The sequence below is a fragment of the Bos taurus genome, unplaced genomic scaffold (genome assembly GCF_002263795.3).
Source record: "Bos taurus isolate L1 Dominette 01449 registration number 42190680 breed Hereford unplaced genomic scaffold, ARS-UCD2.0 Leftover_ScbfJmS_1336, whole genome shotgun sequence".
In the NCBI taxonomy this organism is placed as follows: Eukaryota; Metazoa; Chordata; class Mammalia; order Artiodactyla; family Bovidae; genus Bos; species Bos taurus.
The window spans coordinates 76354-93489 of NW_020190439.1; the positions used below are offsets into that span (position 1 = coordinate 76354).

The window sequence follows — 17136 nt, forward strand, 5'->3', positions numbered from 1 at the left end:
TATATGAATGATCTCATCAGGGCATCAAATTGTCTACAACAGAGAAAAACCTGAAGAGGCAATTAATTACCTTTTCCTTGTCTTTGGAGCTATGAGAGCTGAACTTTCCAATGTAGTAGGCAGTCGTCAGATCTCCCTATCTATAATTAACATATTTCAAACAATAATTAACATATTTTTAAAAAATCACAAAAAACACACATTTGTTGATCACAGTAGCCATATCTCCAGTGTGTCCATAACTGTTGGAATTTCAGCTTTGTAAGCTTGAATGTAAGAGCTATTTTGGGCCTGTAGAAGTGTAAGGTTACAATGTGATTCTGTCAGCATCTCTCTCTCATATGAAATTTTGCACTGGGATCGACATCTTGTTGAAAGGCTCTGACTCCACAAACACAGGGGAGGTCTGTGAACCTGGAAGAAAGACCAGGGCGATGCTGTGTGAGCCAAGCTGAGGAGGAGAAATGGGTGGGTCAACTTGTATAATAACTGTATTATTGCTCCTGGTTGTCTTTCTGCAGACTGCTTCCTGGAAAATATTAGCAACAGTGATGCAGAAGAGAACTCAGGTAGGGAACAACTCTCAGGTAGGGTTAACAGGGAGAGGGTTCCAGAACCACTTGGGTTACACTTAACTCTTAGGAGATGAAGGAAGGTGAATATCAACTGAGGAAGTAGAAGGAAATATGCGTAGACTTTTTATTTGTTCTTTTCATATTTTAATGATTTTATAGACCCATGTGATCATGTGCTATATCGTGCTGTGCTTCAAGACATCTCTTTTTGTTTGTCCATTTAAAAATCTCCTTTCCAACAAGACTACTCTTTCCTTGTCCTTTCACTGCTAAATGTGAAAGTTTGGCTTCTGGTCAATACCTGCAGGGTTTCCACCCCCCCCCCCCAGGGGCTTTTCTTTTTTTTTTTTTTAATTTTATTTTATTTTTAAACTTTACATATTTGTATCAGTTTTGCCAAATATCAAAATGAATCCACCACAGGTATACATGTGTTCCCCATCCTGAACCCTCCTCCCTCCTCCCTCCCCATACCATCCCTCTGGGTCGTCCCACTGCACTAGCCCCAAGCCTCCAGTATCGTGCATTGAACCTGGACTGGCAACTCGTTTCATACATGATATTGTACATGTTTCAATGTCATTCTCCCAAATCTTCCCACCCTCTCCCTCTCCCACAGAGTCCATAAGACTGTTCTATACATCAGTGTCTCTTTTGCTGTCTCACACACAGGGTTATTGTTACCATCTTTCTAAATTCCATATATATGTGTTAGTATACTGTATTGGTGTTTTTCCTTCTGGCTTACTTCACTCTGTATAATAGGCTCCAGTTTCATCCACCTCATTAGAACTGATTCAAATGTATTCTTTTTAATGGCTGAGTAATACTCCATTGTGTCTATGTACCACAGCTTTCTTATCCATTCATCTGCTGATGGACATCTAGGTTGCTTCCATGTCCTGGCTATTATAAACAGTGCTGCGATGAACATCGGGGTACATGTGTCTCTTTCCCTTCTGGTTTCCTCAGTGTGTATGCCCAGCAGTGGGATTGCTGGATCATGAGGCAGTTCTATTTCCAGTTTTTTAAGGAATCTCCACACTGTTCTCCATAGTGGCTGTACTCGTTTGCATTCCCACCAACAGTGTAAGAGGGTTTCCTTTTCTCCACACCCTCTCCAGCATTTATTATTTGTAGACTTTTGGATCGCAGCCATTCTGACTGGTGTGAAATGGTACCTCATAGTAGTTTTGATTTGCATTTCTCTGATAATGAGTGATGTTGAGCATCTTTTCATGTGTTTGTTAGCCATCTGTATGCCTTCTTTGGAGAAATGTCTATTTAGTCCTTTGGCCCATTTTTTGATTGGGTCATTTATTTTTCTGGAGTTGAGGTGTAGGAGTTGCTTGTATATTTTTGAGATTAGTTGTTTGTCAGTTGCTTCATTTGCTATTATTTTCTCCCATTCGGAAGGCTGTCTTTTCACCTTGCTAATAGTTTCCTTTGATGTGCAGAAGCTTTTAAGGTTAATTAGGTCCCATTTGTTTATTTTTGCTTTTATTTCCAATATTCAGGGTTTTATGTACAAGGAACTTTGGCTTTTTGTTTAAGTTTTCCTCTGATGGCCACATGCTGTGGACACAAAATTCTCACGGTCACTTGACACTGGAGACCAAGTTCTGGCAGTGAATGTCAGGTGATGGGTGAGACGTGAACCCTCTCCCTCTGCATTTTCAGGACTTGTGGTTTCCCCTCATGTTTGTCCTCACTGTTTGTTCCCTGTATGAAGGGTGCTCTCAGGGTTGGATGAGTCAAAGCTCATGTGCTCTGGTGTCCCTGCCTGGGCTGAGTCTCCTGGAGCTCATCTCAGCACCACACCTCCCCAAGGATGCTGTGTTGCGTGAGAGCAGTCCATGTGCAGCTGCCCCTAGAGACCAGCATGTCCCAGATTCTAGAGACTGTGAAGAGGCTGCTGGCTTTCTTTACACATTTGCTCTAGCAGTACTGCTGACCTGGTCTCCTGAGACTGACCAGACCTAAGTCAGAGACTCAGAGCAGCAGGACCCGGGGTGACTGCTCCCCTTAGAACCACTACTCACTGCAGACCAAAGCTCCAGGTGGTTTGATCACCATCTTTGCACACTCCTCAACTCATTTGTTTACCTTTTATGTTTTTGTTTGTTTTGCATTTGAACTTTAGGATTTTCTGATATATTTTGAGTATGAGCTCCTAATGTGATATATGGTTTGCAATTTCCTGTAGGTTAACTTTTCATCCTACAGATTGTTGAAGAGATTACCCTTTCCCTATTTTGTTGTCTTAGAACCTTCATGAATTTCATTTCACCTTGTATCCATGAGTTTACTTGTTTGTTTGTTTTTTATTCTGGTATTTAGGGCTATGCATCTATTTCTATGTCAGTATCATACAGCTTTGATTCCAGTAACTTTGTAATGTGTTTTGAAATCAACAGGTGAGAAACTTTGATCTTTGTTCTCAAGATCATTTTGTCTATTTGGAGTTCTTAGTGATTCCATACGTATTTTTGGAATTGTTTTTTCTATTTCTATGAAAATGACAATAATTTGATTGGTGTTTCAGTGAATCTTTATTAGGTTTAGGTACTGCAGAAATGTCAATAGTACTAAGTCTCCAGTCTATGAGCATGGAATGTCATGTCAATTCCTCGTCCTTGAGTCACTCTCTCAGTGTGTTGTGTAGTGTTCAGTGTGCTGGTCGTGTCTCTCTGAAGGCCCTGTATCCCTCCTTCCCTGATCTCAGAGTCAGTGGTGGAGGGATGGGCTTTTGAGGAGACACAGTGTCTCTCCCTCCCTCCTCACCACTTCTCTGATGATATTCAGCACAGATGCCCTGGGCCCTGTATCCATACCTGGCCCCTCAAGAGGAATACCTGCTGGGAATTCCTCTAAGATCTGGGTGTTGACATTGCCGTTTCAGTGTCCCAAAGGCTCATGAGTACCTGGGATGTGTGCATTAGCCCAGGAAATACCTACAAATGAATCATCAAATCAAGCCAGTCGGATGCTCTGCAGAAACTGTTGGGGTACAATTCACAGGCCTGCAAGTCCTGTGCTTATCTAGACTTGAGACCAAAGAAAGATCCCAGAGTTGACAGAGATATCAAAGGTTTTATGGATGGGGTGATTTCCATGTCTGAATTAAAAGGATCCTGGAGAGACACCCACTGTGGATAGCAGGGGACAGGCAGAAGACAGCAGCTGCAGCATTCTTCACTCGGGGGGATTGGGAGTCTACCAGTTACAGTGGAAATGAACAGCAGGTTAGCTCCTTGGTTAAATTGGTTACCATGGAAACCAGTAGAGCATCACATCCCTCTCTTAGCCCCTCAGGCTAAATACTTTCATGGCTGAAAGTCTTGTCTTTGTTAATCTATCAGCAAACAGCCATCTTGAAATGGCCAGAAATTGCAGAGGAAATAATCAGGAGAGGGAAAATAACAGAGGGGTGGTAACATCCTATATATAGCCTTGCATGCTCAGTCACTCAGTTTTGTCTGACCCTTTGAGATCCCATAGACCCATATCCCACCAGGCTCCTCTGTCCATGTATTCTCCAGGGAAGACTATTAAAGTGGTTCACCATATCCTCCTCCAAAGCCTCTTCTCAACCTTAGGATCCAAACCATATCTCCTCTATTGGCAGGCAGATTCTTTACTACTGAGCCACCTGGGAAGCCCTACATCCTCCCTTGTAACAAAGTCCCTTGGCATTCCAAAAACTGTTCTACCACAATCTATCAGAAGTGTTAGAACAAGTGGTACTGATCTCCAGATTCAATCTTCCCTGGTGACTCAGACAGTAAAGAATTCACCTGCAATGCAGGAGACCTGGGTTTGAAACTTGGGTCAGGAAGATCCCCTAAAGAAGGAAATGACCACCCATTCCAGTGTTCTTGCCTGGAGAAATCATGACAGAGGGGCCTGGTGGGCTACAGTCCATAGGGTCACAAATTGTTGAACATGACTCAGTGACTAAGCAAATGCACATGGATAAACTTATATAGTGCTTGTTGTGTGTTATAGTGTGGTAGCCACTAGCCAGATGTGACTGTTATAATTTGCCTAAAGGCATGTTTTACATGTGGCAAAAACACTTGGAATTTCAGGTTGGTTAGCATGAAGGTGACAAGTCTAATGGGCCTGTAGAAGTGAGAGGTTGGAATTGGCTCTTTCACCGTCTCTATCTTTAGGTTTCCAACTGAGATCAGTGTCTTGTTGAAGGTCTCTGACTGCACAGAGCATAGATGACGGCCATCTGCTATGCACGGTGAAGTGTCTTTCTAGAATCCTAGGAAAAAGTTCAGGGTGATGCTGTGAGAGCCAGCAGGGCCTCAACTGGAGCAGAAGTGGGTGGGTCGCTCATCTAATCACCTTATTTCTCCTGGTTGTGTTCCTATGGAATGTGTTGTGGAGAGCATTTGGTGCAGTGATGAGGAAGGGGACACGGGCAGGAAACAATATTCAGTTGGGATCTGATGGGAGAGGCTTCCTGGAACTTTAGGGTTAAATACCCTGCATGGAGCCTAAGGAAGGTGAACATGAAATTAGGAAGAAGGAACTCTGTGTACAGTGCTGACTTACTATTTTCATATTTTCATATGATAGAGAAATCGTGTCCTGGGCTTGCATTATGCTCTGTTTATAAACACCTTTTGTTGCTTTACTCTTCAAAAATTATTTTGCCCATAAGAGCTGCTCTTTTCTGCTTTTCCACTAGTATGGAAGCCTGGTCTCTGGTCAGCACATCTCGGGTATTGTGCACTGAAGTCTGTTTTCTATTGCATGTTGAACTATGATGGCCATATCCTAGTGGGCACAAAACTGTCATTGCCACTTGACACTGGAAACCTGGTACTTGTAGCTCATGTGAGGTAGTGTGTGAGATGTGAACTCTCTCCTCCTGAGCTTTCAGGACTTGTGACTTCCCCTCATGTTTGCCTTCACTGTTAATTCCTCATGTAGAGGTCGCTCCCAGGGTGGATGAGTCACAGCACACAGGTCCTAGTGTCCCTCTCTGGACTCGGTCTCCTGGAGCTCAACACAGCCTCCGCACCAGCTAAGGCTGATGTGCTTCCACGTGAGAAGTCCACGTCCAGCTGCTCCTAGAGAGCCTCCATGGCTGCAGATTCTAGAGTCTGTGAAGGGGCCATGGGGCTTCTTCACACAGTTGCTTTCACAGCCCTGCTGACCTGCTCTCCTGGGATTGAGCAGTCCCAGGGCAGCAGGTCCTGGGGTCACTTCTGCTCTCATAACCCACTGCTGCATCCAGAGAGTCCTGCCCCTTCTTCCCAGTCCCAGGCCTGCCCCATCCTCTGTCCTTTCCTTACACCTTCCCAGGTTTCATCCCTCCAATTTTCCAAGTCTCAGTGCAAACCCGGAAGCTACCAGGTGTTTATGGAGGACCCTTGCCACATCATTCTGGCTAAATGAAATTGGAAGCATTTGCCTCTGTCCTCTCTAAGGGTTTGGGAAACTTAAGGTGTTGCTGTGAACATTAAACATCTCCCAGATACCTCAGGTCACCCCAGTCAACGGGAGAATCTCTGTTGTGTGGAATTTTTGTCCTTCCCTCCCGCAGGGGTCAAAACACTCTCAGATCCATGCCAAGTCCTCCCTGGGAGGGATGGATTGGTTAATTCAATATGGGCTGATTGGAGATGTTGATCATACACCCATGGTCCTTCTTCCAATATGCCCCTGTTGGAGAACTCTAGGGTTGGTGGAGGTTCAAGGAGGAAGGAAAGGAACAGGGACAAGAGGAGAGAAATGAGGAAGGAAGAGAGAGGAAGTAGTGGGAGAAGGAGGCAAACGAGGTCATGGGCAGAGAAGGATGGAGACAGTGACCGCCTGGAGGAGGAACAGGTTGTCATGGCCTCATTTCTGCTCACATGTAGACAAGTTGAAGGTGGCAACAGGATGTTGGAGGTCAGACACCCACTTTTTCATTGCAGAGGTGAAACTCTGAGGCCCTGGGAGGTCCTTGAGGCAAGTACACCAGGGGTCCCAAAGCCAGGCTGTGAGGAGCACCAGGGTCCTCTGGTCATATCCTGACTCTAAGACTCCCATTTGCTTTCCCACAGCCTCTCCATATGACTGCTGCCCTCAGACACCAGACGAGTACATGGCAGATGATGAAGATTCAGAGACAGTGAGCAAGAATACTGAGGTCATTTATTTCTTCTTCCATATCTTTCAAAAATTTTATCTTTCTCTGATCCATAGACTCTTCCTTGTAACCCTTCCCCATCTTCTCTTTCCAACTTTTTGTGATTAACCTTCTGGAGGACTTGGTGTCTTGTAGGCACTTAGGGTTCTGGAAGCTTATATAAAATCTATGAAATCTGCCTGCAGCCATCTTCCCCCATTTTCTTAGCATTGCCCTGGCTCCTGACCACACGTCTACAGCCTTGAACCTGGCTTTGTCACCATGAGTGGCCTGAGCAGGAGTTGAGGCTGTAGTCAGCAGGTCTGGACCCACACAGCTGAAGGAGCCCCATGAAGTCTGCACTGCCCTGAGCTACTCCATATGATTGCTTTCCTGCTCTGGGACCTGCCTGACTGATCTCTTCCTTCCAGATGTCAGACAACTCTCTAATCAGCTCTTTGGAGAATGGCAAAAATGTCATCAGTGATGATGAAAAAGACCAGGAGGAAGTGTGAACGTGGGGCCCGAGTTGAAAAGGTGAGGCAGACGAGGGCATGTGTCTCCATCATGACCCCAGCTCACTTGGTGCTTCAGAAACATGAGCAAAAACCCTGGGGTCTGCTGCTGAGTGTGACCACAAAAGTGGAGACAAGAGGGTGGTAACAATCCACACTGATGAGTGGAGGATGCCCTTAGTATGTCTCCCCAGGGCACAGGTCCCGTCCACAGACACCCCCGAGGTTGCTGGGCTGGCTCCTCCAGCAGCTCTTACATTTGCAGGGAGGCTGGGAGCACTGTGGGGCCACTGTGTGCAGTCCAGGAGCTGCTGTTCCAGCGTGTTCTTTTTGAAGATCCCCACTGGGGGCTTCCTAATCTCCCTCTGCAGGACCCAGCTCTGCCCTCCAACCCCCTAAAGGCAGCAGGGGGAACACCTAGGTCATCACCAGCTGCAGAGAGAGGTTCGGCGGCCCCACCCTCCCCAGTCCTGGGCTCCCGGGAACAGAGTGAAAGAGACACGGGCGCCCAGAGCTCGTGCAGTCAGGGAGTCGCCTGGCAGTTCTGCCTCCCTGTGTGTGCTCCCTGGCCCTGAGGGTCCCAGCCAGTCTGGGGGGTGTCTGAGTCTGGGGTCCCTCAGGATCTGGAACCCTGGGGTCCTGGGTCAGCTCAGATACCTTTTCTCAACCTGAAGTTAGAGGTTGTGTAGATTCTTCTGTGTATGTGTCCAATTCCAACTTAAGAATCACCAGAAATCAACTCAGTGCCGTGTGCACTTGGGATGGTGGTGCTGGTGGTAAAGAACCCACTTGCCAATGCAGAAGACACAGGAGACTCGGGTTCAACTTCTGGGTAGGGAAGATAGACTGGAGAAGGTAATGGCAACCCACTCCAGTATTCTTGCCTGGAGAATCCCAGTGACTGAGGAGCCTGGTGGGCTATCATCCATAAGGTTACACAGACTCGAACATGACTGAAGTGACTGGGCAGCATACTTGGGATGAGTGGCAGGATTTAACTTACTCATGTTCCTTTTATTTTTTTTTTCCAATTCTGTCCTTAATAACATATCTTGTTTTATTACTGTTTAAAAAGCAGTGTCTTCTCTCAAATTTTAATGTTGTAATATGCTAAACAAATAAAATGTACCTTTATATTATAACAACATAATAACAATTTAAAATCATAAACCTCAGGAGAGTTTGGCTGGGGGTTAGAAATGATTATTCAGGAAAATAGAGACCCTATGTGTCTGTCCATTTCCAATGCTCAGGTCTCAGGAGCAGTTGTATTGAGTGTAGGATGGGTGAACAGGTTCTTCTACCCACTGTGTCATCCGATCCCTGCTCCTCCCAGGGCCTAGAGGGAAGGGGGGCCCAAGCTTTTAGTCCTGAATCCGAGTCCCCTGTTCCTCCACCTGAGTCTCACTGTCCAGGGGACCCATCAGTTGAACATTGCTGGCCAGATGCTCAAGTGTACTTGCTCCTGTGGGGCATTTCTAAACGCTTCCCACTCACGGACAACACCCTCAACAAAGAGCAGCAAACAGACCCAGTGCCCTGAAGATCTGAGCCCCAAAGCCAAGTCTAGATGCTGGGAAGTCTTCTGGGTCCTGCTCACCCTCCCCAGGGAGCCTTCCTCCGTCTGACTCTGCACCTCCCAGGGACTCCATCACCTGTGTTGTCGTTGCAGGCTCTCATCTGAATCCCTGAAGACCTGGACCTGGACCCCATCCTGGACCCCAGAGGTGGTGGAGCCCACACAGCACGAGGAGCCTCATTTGGATCAGATTAGGGGAGGCCTCACTGCTTCTTTCCTGAGGGCCCTCATTTAGTACAGCTTCAGTTGTTTTGTTGTATAGATTTAGTATTAGTTTTATCTAGTTTTATCTACAAGTTTTGTATGTATCTGTATGTTCAATGTTTATAGGTAAGGTTTTTCATTAAAGGTTTAAAATCTATTTGTTATTTTTACAAAATATTTGTTTGTAAAACACACATGTATAGAATAGCAACCTCAGCAGAGGTAGAACTTAATGAATTGTCGTGAGCCCGTCACCCTAGCCTCTGCTACTAGGGTCACTGCCCCTTTCACTCAACTCAGTCTTCTTTGAGAAAGGAACTGCAGATTTAGTTCCTTACATCTGTCCAGGGTCACCAGCTTCCTCTGCTTCCTTTAAATAGTCCCCCTGGCTTGATTTACTGAAGTGTGTCTGGACTGCTCTTTTCATTAATCTGAACAAACTGTCGACAAGATAGCTGTGCACTTTCCTGGCAGAGGTCTGACTATCTGGACTCTGAAAGCATCAGAATCTAATTCAGGATGCACACTTGGGGTCTCCGTATCAGTGAATCCATAAAAACTGTGTTTTGAAACAGACAGAAGAGCCACAGCGTCAGGCCCTGGCTGCGATTCAAAGACTACAGGCTAGTCATCTGCCCTGGAGCCTCGAGAGAACTCTGCTCCTCTGATGTTGCAAAGGAGGCTACAGAGACCCACAATGAGCAGAGCCTGTGGCAGATTCAGGGGTCCTACAGCATCAGTCAGGGGCCTTTCAGACTTGATGTTGATCCCATGCAGCTGCTCACTACCCATCCTTTATTTTGTATTTTTAAAATTAATTTTATTGCAAAATAGTTAACTTTATAGAGCTGTGTTAGTTTCTACTGTACAGAAAAATGAATCAGCATATATGTATGTGTGGGTATATATATATGTGTGTGTGTATATATGTGTGTGTGTGTCTGTATATCTGTGTGGGTGTGTGTATATATATACCTGTGTGTGTATGTGTATATATATATATATATATATATATATATATATATATATATAAAATGTGTGTGTATCAATGCCAAAGAATGCTCAAACTACGACACAATTGCACTCATCTCACACGCTAGTAAAGTAATGCTCAAAATTCTCCAAGCCAGGCTTCAGCAATATGTGAACTGTGAACTTCCAGATGTTCAAGCTGGTTTTAGAAAAGGCAGAGGAACCAGAGATCAAATTGCCAACATCCGCTGGATCATGTAAAAAGCAAAAGAGTTCCAGAAAAGCATCTATTTCTGCTTTATTGACCATGCCAAAGCCTTTGGCTGTGTGGATCACAATAAACTGTGGAAAATTCTGAAAGAGATGGAAATACCAGACCACCTGATCTGCCTCTTGAGAAATTTGTATGCAGGTCAGGAAGCAACAGTTAGAACTGGACATGGAACAACAGACTGGTTCCAAATAGGAAAAGGAGTATATCAAGGCTGTATATTGTCACCCCGTTTATTTAACTTATATGCAGAGTACATCATGAGAAATGCTGGACTGGAAGAAGCACAAGCTGGAATCAAGATTGCCGGGAGAAATATCAATAACCCCAGATATGCAGACGACACCACCCTTATGGCAGAAAGTGAAGAGGAACTAAAAAGCCTCTTGATGAAAGTGAAATTGGAGAGTGAAAAAGTTGGCTTAAAGCTCAACATTCAGAAAACGAAGATCATGGCATCTGGTCCCATCACTTCATGGGAAATAGATGGGGAAACAGTAGAAACAGTGTCAGACTTTATTTTTCTGGGCTCCAAAATCACTACAGATGGTGACTGCAGTGATGAAATTAAAAGACGCTTACTCCTTGGAAGGAAAGTTATGACCAACCTAGATAGCATATTGAAAAGAAGAGATATTACTTTGCCTGCAAAGGTTCGTCTAGTCAAGGCTATGGTTTTTCCTGTGGACATGTATGGATGTGAGAGTTGGACTGTACAGAAGGCTGAGCGCTGAAGAATTGATGCTTTTGAACTGTGGTGTTGGAGAAGACTCTTGAGAGTCCCTTGGACTGCAGTAAGATCCAACCAGTCCATTCTGAAGGAGATCAGCCATGGGATTTCTTTGGAAGGAATGATGCTAAAACTGAAACTCCAGTACTTTGGCCACCTCATGCAAAGAGTTGACTCAATGGAAAAGACTCTGATTCTGGGAGGGATTGGGGGCAAGAGGAGAAGGGGACGACAGAGGCTGAGATAGCTGGATGGCATCACTGAATCGATGGACATGAGTCTGAGTGAACTCCAGGAGTTGGTGATGGACAGGGAGGCCTGGCATGCTGCGATTCATGGGGTCGCAAAGAGGCGAACACGACTGACTGATCTGATCTGATATATATGTCTCTGTGTGTGTATATACATCTGTGTGTGTGTATATATATGTACATACATGCATATATGTGTATATACACACACAGACACACACACATAGCCCCTCTCTTTTGGATTTCCTCCCCATTCAGGTTGCTACAAAGCATTAAGGAGAGTTCCCTGTGCTATTCAGTAGGTTATCATTAGTTAGTTATTTTCTACGTAGCTCTATATATATGTCAAAGGCAACTCCCAACTTACCCTATTCCCCCTTTCCCCCTCAGTGTCCAAATGTTTGTTCTCTATGTCTGTGTCTCTATTCCTGCCATGAAAGTGGGTTCATCTCTACCATTTTTCTAGATTCCACGTATATGCATTAATATACAAAATTTGTTTTTCTCTTCCTGACTTACTTCACTCTGTTTGACAGTCTCCAGGTCCCATCCTTTAAAAGATACTTATGAACCACATCTCAGGCACTGCTTTTTGCTAGACTTGCTACTGAAGATACCAAGTAACTCTGAGACTGGAGATGCGACAACTACATATTTGTAAGGAAATCGTTTAAATATGGAAGGGACATATTTTTTTGAATTCACTAATTTAATGATAAAGGCAATTAACTGCACTTCTTTAGCAATAGACAACACCTACAGATGCCTAGACACAAACTCCAAGCTTTTGCTTACCTGAGACACATGCCAGGATGTCAAGGGCACGTTGGTTAGCAGTGGAGTGAGAATGCTTCATATTTCGCTAAAGACTGGGCAGGGGCCACTGAAGAGTGTGACTCCCTGGGCTGCAGACACTGGGGGATTGTCTCTGTCTTGTGGGCTTTTCCTCCATGGACATCAGCAGGCATCTGAGGGGAAGCTTGTCGCGGGGTGGGGTGGGGTGTTCCTGGGAAAGGTTTACCTGTATGGCCACCCAGGGGATGCAAATGGTGGGCATTGCCGGAACTCTCCACGAATCCATCTTCTCCCTCTCCTCCATGGAAAGCTTTTGTCTACATGGAAAAGGAATATATATGTCCACATTTATTTCCCCCTGAAGTCACGGTAGAAATCTGTAGCACCTGGGGTATGAAAACAGAGAAATTCTACTGCTGGAGGAGGAGCAGGAAGGCATCTTAGGATCAAAGTTACACCTGCAGGAGGGACAGAAAACCTTGTGACACATTCGTCCCAAAGCCTAGGTTGACGGGGCTGCCTACAGTCCACAGCTAATCAGAACATCAGACAAGACCCGGTGTGACTCCACCACACACTGACAAGCACAGGTACCCTGGGCAGAGCTGCCCTAGGCAGGTTTTCTTGAGGGACAGCACAATGGGAGACCCAGAGACAAGCAGAGAAAAGATGTTCAAAGATAGAAACACCAGCAATTATCTCAGCACAAACATGAGGTGTGGCTAGAGTAGTCTGACATCTGTGAAGTGAGAGTTGCCACAACACAGAAAAACTATGAGCTCAGTCCAAACCCTGAAGTGATGAACACAAATCCCCACACTGAAGGCCTGTCAGAAGGAAAGGAGGACTTCCTTCAAGCAAAAATGGTATTTACCTTGGTACCAGCTTCTTTGGGCTTGCCAGGGGGCTCAGTGGTACAGAATCAGACTGGCAATACAGGAGACACAGGTTCAATCCCTTGGTAGGATGATCCCCTGGAGGAGGGCATGGCGACCCACTCCAGTATTCTTGCCTGGGAAATCCAAAGGACAGAGGAGCCTAGTGGGCTACAGTCCACAGGGTTGCAAAGAATCAGACACAACTGAGCACACATGCATCAGCTGTCTTATTTGACAAGTCATTATATATACACACAAACACACACATGTGTTAGCCTTTTCTGTTACACTTTTTCATACTTAATGCCATGTTTCCTATGAAATAGATTGCTACTTTTCTCTTATCAAGACCTTAGATGCTAGAACATCTTAAAGCTTAAGGATAATAGAATTTCTTTGACTTTTTTCCTAGAATATTTAAATAATAAATTCATAAGTGGAAATAGTTCTGACTTTAAATGAATTTCTGTATATAATGTATGGTAAACAGGCTTTTTCTTTGTTCAAATGTAACATTGCTTTTTAAAAGTATTAAATACTTTTATTTAGGATTAAGTTAGCCTTAAATTGTACAATAAAGTCTTTCTCAATAATTTATACGATGATACTTTTTGAATTTTAGATAACATAAAACCAGTTCTTAAAATTACACTAAAGTAAATTTTTAAAAGACAGTGTTGTATGAGTTTAATATGGTAGAATATTCATAGGAAGGGCTTCCCAGGTGGTGCTAGTGGTAAAGAATCTGCTTGCCAATCCAGGAGACTCCAGTTTCTATCCTTGTGTCAGGAAAATCCCCTGGAGTAGGAAACGGCAACCCGTTTCAGCATTCTTGCCTGGAAAATTCCATGGACAGAGGAGCCTGGAGGGCTACAATCCATGGGGCCTCAGAGAGTTGGACCCAACTTAGTGACTAAGTCCATGTGTGCGTGCATACACACACACACACACACATGTTCATAGGACGCTGTATTGAAATAAACCCAGCTTTACTTAGTTTGCAAAGGAAAATTATTTTAAATTTGTCCACAAGATGGTGCTATCACAAAACAAGTTCAAAGAAATAAAATTCTATTCCAAAGTGCTTGTGTTTCTTTCCAACTTAAGTCTTTAAATGTAAATATTCTTGTCAATCAGTGATTTCTCTTAAATTATGTTGTATTTCTTGATCTGTTCCATGTCTGTATTTTTTTTGCCCCTCATATCTACTACCTCAGAGAATATTAATTAAGTCTATTGTATTGAAACCCATATGCAATAGTAGCAAAATAAGATTTCAAAAACAGGAAACAATATACTGCCATTTGTATTCATTATTGTTGCTGACTTGTTTCTTATTATTTAATAGTGAAGAGATTTCCTGCTCCTGGATCAGTGTCAAACAATGACAAACAGAGCAAGCACTTGGGAAAATAATAAACTCAATAAGAAGCTGAAAGGATATATTTGTTCACTGAGTCAGGTCCCTGTCTTTCCTCACCATCTAGATCTCCACGTGTTGAAAGGTTTGCCTAACCAGCTGAGGCAACAAACAATTAAGGAACTTCTCCAAGATACACAGAAATTGAGAGAAATTCATAACAAAGCATCAATCCCAGATGATTTGATATTCTTCACACTGCTTTTGATGGTCCTATGTCCAAAACGGTGAGGTTACTGGTTAGTACTCTTTCATGAGCCTCAAACAACTCAAGACCCTCATGCTTCCGCTTGTCTAGAAGCTGAGTGTAACGTTTGAGGGTTCTCAAGACCCTCAGTGTGTCATATGGACAGAGTGATTTGAGGATTTAGAAGCCAAGAATAAATTGTACTAGAAATTGCAGACACTAATCCTTATGGCAGAAAGTGAAGAAGAACTAAAAAGCCTCTTGATGAAAGTGAAAGTGGAGAGTGAAAAAGTTGGCTCAAAGCTAAACATTCAGAAAACGAAGATCATGACATCTGGTCCCATCACTTCATGGGAAATACATGGGGAGACAGTGGAAACAGTGTCAGACTTTATTTTTTGGGGCTCCAAAATCACTACAGATGGTGACTGCAGTGATGAAATTAAAAGACGCTTACTCCTTGGAAGGAAAGTTATGACCAACCTAGATAGCATATTCAAAAGCAGAGACATTACTTTGCCAACAAAGGTCTGTCTAGTCAAGGCTATGGTTTTTCCTGTGGACATGTATGGATGTGAGAGTTGGACTGTGAAGAAAGCTGAGCACTGAAGAATTGATGCTTGTGAACTGTGGTGGTGGAGAAGACTCTTGAGAGTCCCTTGGACTACAAGGAGATCCAACTAGTCCATTCTGAAGGAGATTAGCCCTGGGATTTCTTTGGAAGGAATGATGCTAAAGCTGAAACTCCAGTACTTTGGCCACCTCATGCAAAGAGTTGACTCATTGGAAAAGACTCTGATTCTGGGAGGGATTGGGGGCAGGAGCAGAAGGGGACGACAGAGGATGAGATGGCTGGATGGCATCACTGACTTGATGTACGTGAGTTTGAGTGAACTCCGGGAGTTGGTGATGGACAGGGAGGCCTGGCGGTGCTGCGATTCATGGGGTCGCAAAGAGTTGGACATGGCTGAGCGACTGAACTGAACTGAATGGTCCAAAGGTAAAAAAAAAAAAAAAAAAAGACTCTGTGCATTGTGGGTACACATTTTAGGAACTGTCTTGCACCACCTCAGAGTTAGCACCCATGGGCACTCTGTGAATGTACATGTTGGGAAAATCCCCTGGAGAAAGGGCATGGCCACCCACTCCAGTATTCTTGCCTGGAGAATCCCATGGACAGAGGAGCCTGGTGGGCTACAGATCATGGGGTCGCCCAGAGACAGACAGGATTGAGCAACTAACTTCTACTTTCAAATCATTTGTTATATGGATTTTCTAGGTGCAAGGCATTTTACTGCTATCTGGAGAAAATTGTTCTCAGAAATCTATAAATTTTCAATATGAAATTAGGATGGGTACCCCCTTTAGATTTATATTCATACATGTTAATCCCATCTTGGTTTATTTATTCATCATAAGATTGATTTTCTTGGTCCCATGTAACCAGAACACCTCTTTCATGGAGGACCCTATCCCCTTCCTTCTATACAGCAAATAGTTTTTCTCTAACCCTGCATCTCATTCTTCATTGTTCTCTGCTTTTGCATATTGACAAAAAACCTCATAAAGAAAAAAAGAAAGATGAATGGAAGATAGATTATCTGAGTCCTTCCAAATCTCAAAAATGACCTTCTCTACCCTCAGAAGACGCTGATAGTTTTATTTGGTATAAAATTAAAGTGGAAAATTATTTCCTTTAAACTTTAAAAGCATAGCTCCATTCTAGACAAAGCGTGTCAAAGAGCAAACTGTTGCTGATCTGAACTTCATTTATTTCTAGATGACCTGTTTTAGTTGTGTGTCTGTTTGTTTGTCTTTGTTTCTCTGGGAGATTTAGGTTGTTGTTCTTATGACTCAAGGCCTAAATCCCAGGGCACGTCTAGGTGTATGTGGCAGCAGCCATTGGTTACACTCATTAAGTATCTCCAGCTCTCTCTTCTGAGCCCTTGAGGCAGGTTGTACCACATGACCAGCTATGCACAGTGAGGGTGGGTGAAGGTGTTCTTAGTTTTTGTCCATATCCACAGACACGGAGACAATCTAAAGAGAGAAGCCTGGCTTGCTGCAATCCATGTGATCGCAAAGAGTCAGACACAACTGAGCAACTGAACTGAACTGATAATAGGGAAAAAATTTGTTTTTAATTTTCAGAACGTTCTGCTGAAAGAAGAAACCTCATCCCTTAAGGAAATCGAAGGAACAAACACCCCCACAATGAATGCGTCTACCAGAAGTCTGTTTCCTATGAAAAACAAGTTTAATGGCAATAGATGAACAGTCAAAACCAATGGGGAAAACATGTATTCATAACCATATGCATTTTTTAATCAATGAAATACACAAATGTAAAGACTAAACATTTTTGGTATTTTCTTCCTCTGTTCCCAACCATATAAAAAGTCAGATGGAAACAGTATCAGAAAAATCCAGGGAAATGAAACTGTGGTACAGGGCTATACATTGTTTCACATATTTATTCCAAGTATTCAGAGAAACTATTTCACTGAAGACGTAATGAAAGAAAGAAAGTAGAAAAGGTCATGATATTTTTCAGCAGGACTTTGGGGATACACAAAAAACTTGATCCATGAAGTTTTAATGGGTATAAAATGGGTTACTATTTATAACT

General features: G+C 43.7%; 1 long non-coding RNA gene across 1 annotated transcript; it reads left to right on the plus strand.

The window, feature by feature from the left end:
* The first annotated feature begins 337 nt into the window (after positions 1–337).
* On the plus strand, positions 338–9128 carry LOC112445424 (uncharacterized). The gene is made up of 4 exons (XR_003033677.2): positions 338–569; positions 6641–6726; positions 7137–7242; positions 8893–9128. It is a non-coding gene; the product is annotated as an uncharacterized lncRNA (long non-coding RNA).
* Positions 9129–17136: the final 8008 nt, after the last annotated feature.